This window comes from Chrysochloris asiatica, unplaced genomic scaffold, assembly GCF_000296735.1.
Source record: "Chrysochloris asiatica unplaced genomic scaffold, ChrAsi1.0 scaffold00257, whole genome shotgun sequence".
NCBI classification, from domain to species: Eukaryota; Metazoa; Chordata; class Mammalia; order Afrosoricida; family Chrysochloridae; genus Chrysochloris; species Chrysochloris asiatica.
Window position 1 is genome coordinate 2,891,654 of NW_006408775.1, and position 3,665 is coordinate 2,895,318.

The 3,665-nt window shown below is 42.0% G+C and overlaps 1 pseudogene; it reads left to right on the top strand.

Annotated features, from left to right (window-relative positions):
- Positions 1-320: 320 nt before the first annotated feature.
- LOC102823292 lies at positions 321-1,252 on the top strand (annotated as a pseudogene).
- Positions 1,253-3,665: the final 2,413 nt, after the last annotated feature.

Consider the following 3,665-nt stretch of genomic DNA (forward strand, 5'->3'; position numbering starts at 1 on the left):
CCTTGTCATTTTATGAGCTGCTGAGTCATGAAGAAATAACTAGGAAGTGTTAAAGGAACATACACAACCATAGAGATCAGTGAGTATATCTGTGTGTGCTTTCTGTTGTATTTTATAAACATCAAAAAGATGAGTCAAGTGGGATCAACATCATGTTTGATGGGGTGCCAGAAGGAATGTGGGATCTGAGGGAGATTCTAACTGAGCCACTCAGATACAGAAAATAAGACTAAAGCTCTGGACCTGACTAGTACTGTTTAATCCCTCAGTGCTTAGGCTTCTGCTCTGTGTTTCTCTTCTCTGCATCTGTAACTGGACCCATGAGTGGGACAAACCAGTCAAGTGTCTCTGAGTTCCTCCTCCTGTGGCTCTCCAGGCAGCCCCAGCAGCAGCAGCAGCTCCTCTTCGGGCTCTTCCTGAGCATGTACCTGGTCACAGTCCTGGGAAACCTGCTCATCATCCTGGCCATCAGCACAGACTCCCATCTGCACACCCCCATGTACTTCTTCCTCATCAACCTGTCCTTCATGGATGTCTGCTTCTCCTCCACCACTGTCCCCATGATCCTGAGTAATCACATACTTGGGAGTCTCACACATCTGTATTTTCTCATTGTCCTTGACGACATGGACAATTAATTTCCTCCTGACTGTGATGGCCTATGACTGCTTTGTTGCTGTATGTCACTCCTTACACTACACAACAAAGATGACCCATCAGCTCTGTGCCGTGTTAGTCATTGGGCCTTGGGTCACTTCCATTCTGAATGCACATATACATACTCTGCTGATGGCTCAACTCTCATTCTATGCAGGCAGCAGGATCCCCCTCTTCTTCTGTGAAATATCTGCTCTCCTGAAACTCTCCTGCTCTGACACACACACCTCAGTGAGGTGATGATTTTTACTGAAGGGTTCTTCATCATGATCACCCCATTTTTTTTTTTTTTTGCTTCCTGGGTTCCTACATTTGCATCACCTGGACTGTCCTGAGAGTCCCATCCACAAGGGGAAAATGGAAAGCCTTCTCCACCTGTGGCTCACACCTGGCTGTGGTTTCCCTCTTCTATGGCACCGTCATTGCTGTGTATTTCAACCCTTCATCTTCCCACTCAGCGGAGACAGACACAGTATCTACTATGATGTGTATACTTGGGATCCCCATGCTGAACCCTTTCATCTACACCCTCAGGAACAGGGATATGAAAGGGGCTGTAGGAAAAGTGATTTGTAGGAGAAGGCTTTCTATCTGATGGAAGCATTGAAGTTGAATCCCATTCCCAAGAAAAGTTATTTTCACCATTTGAGTATAAGGTTGTTGTTAAGTGTTGTTGAGCTTGTTTTGACTAATAACAACTTTGTTAGGGATTCTGATGAACAACTGGTGACTTTGAACTGTTGACTTTGTGATTGCAGGCCAGTGCGGATCCTACAGTGCCACACCAGAAGTATAAGGTAGCTGTTACTTTGTTAAAGTCAGCTCAAACAAGCATATTGCTAGGAGCACATTTGTTGTTAACTGCAGTAGAATTGGTTCCGATTCATAGCCACCCTATAAAGAGTTTCTGAGAAACGGCTGGTGTAGGATATTTTTGCTTATTTAATAGGAGTCCTGGTGTGCCGCTGTAGGGTAAGCACTAGACTGCAGCAATGTGGGTTTGAATTGGATGGTTGGTGGTTCGAACTCACCAGTTGTCCTTCAGAAGCCCTATACAAGAAAAGACTTAGAGCAGTTAACAACAACAGCAACATAGTAGACTGGGTTTCACTTGGAATCCTTCCCTCTGTGGCATGTAGTGAGACTCCATTTTGATTAATATCTTGCAAATTATTCTACACCTGACTTTTCTTTTTTAGGGTGTCTGTTTGGAAGACACATGTCAAAGTAATTTCAGAATTTATAGTTAGTGTGTTAGACACTGAAAGCTTAAGGACCTGAGGGTCATTCTGATGGGCAGTCAGGACTGAGAATCACTGGTCTACCTAATGCTCCTTTATGGGGCTTCTGTGATGGTCAAGCATAAGTGTTGGGTCGCAAACACTCTTATGAATTAGTTTTGAAATTTAGATAAAATGAGAGGATGAAATCTGAGGACTCAGGAGGATAATATTATTTCATATGAGAATTAAAGGCCCTCGTGGGCATGTGTCCCAGAGCACCAAGAAGTGAACAAATACAGAATTGTGGACACCTTCATGACCATCAGGCTTGGCTTCCTGACTTTGAGGGTGGATCTAGCTGGAATTATGTCTTTGAAATCAGGGAATTAAAGATTTGCTATGTCCTTTTCCAAGATACTCCCCTTGTTTCCTTCAGGTTTGCAGACTCCTCCTCACCCTACACCTTCAAGCACCAAGTCAAAGGTCACTTCCTCCTCCTCCTCCATGAAGTCTTCCTACTTCCCTCTTCTGGAACTCAGTTTTATTTTTTGGATTGATTGCACGTTGTAGTATAATTATTTGCCTTTTACCTTTCTCCCCTCCAGAAGACTTTGCACATGTTATGAGACACTGCAGATCCAAATGCAACTTGAATCTCTCCTTGCTGGTAGTATTCCAGGAACAAAAGTAATAATTATCCTACTATGAAAAAAAAAAAAAGAGAGAGAAAGAATGGATGGATGAATATGATTTAACATCAATTTGAGTAGCTTTAAAATATAACATTTTGCTATTGCAAAGGTAAAATTACACACACTGGAAGGACAAAAATTCATAAGCAATTACATAAAAATAACCTTTAAATTTGCCGCTTATGACCACTATACTGAGGCATTTAAGAATAGTTTTTCAGAAGTTGTCTTTCAATGATACTGTGTTTGTTCTGACTCATAGCAATAGTGTATAAGGTTTGTGAGGAGTGGCTGCTGGGTTTGAACCATCAATTTTGTGGTTAGCAGTTCAGTGCTGATCCTCCTGCATCTATTTATATTATTCTGCATCTAGATTTTTCCAGTTCCTTCTTCCCACGTCAGTAAAGAACTTCAGGATGTGACTAATATTCCATCACATGCATGTAATCCTTATCCCCTCTCCAATTTGGAATAGCTTCATGTGTCTGTACTGTAAATCACACAGCTGCCCACATTCTTGGGTATAGTTTTCTGTCTGCATCACTGATGATAGCTACAGGTAATCTGTGCACTCATTGTCTCCAGCTTGGATTATAAATGAAGGGGATCTTATTTCTTCAGTGACACCCACATTTTGGTACAGTGACCATGTATTCCTTCCATCTTCACCTGAGGCTTCCTGCGTTGTTTCATACTTAGACCATTAGTGGTGGTTGTGAAGTGCCATCGAATTGATTCTGACCCAAAGTGACTCTGTATAGGGTTTCTGAGGAGCAGCTGGTGAGCTTGAGCCATCAACCTTGCAGTTCAAACAGCTTTGCGGTCTGGCGCATTATTCCACAGCGCCAAACTAGGACTCCATACTTAGCCCATAGGATCTTTGAATATTTCAAGACAAAGCTTGAACTTTTTTTTCAGCTTCCCCCTTCACCCCAGATTGTTCTATTTTCCCTTTGAGTTTTCCAACTCCAGGTCTTTGCACAATTTACTATAATACTTCACTTTGTTTCATTGAACTGTTCTTTGAACTCTTCTGTTCAGCTCTTATACTTCATTATTTCTTCCTTTCCTTTAACTTCTTTACATTCTAGAG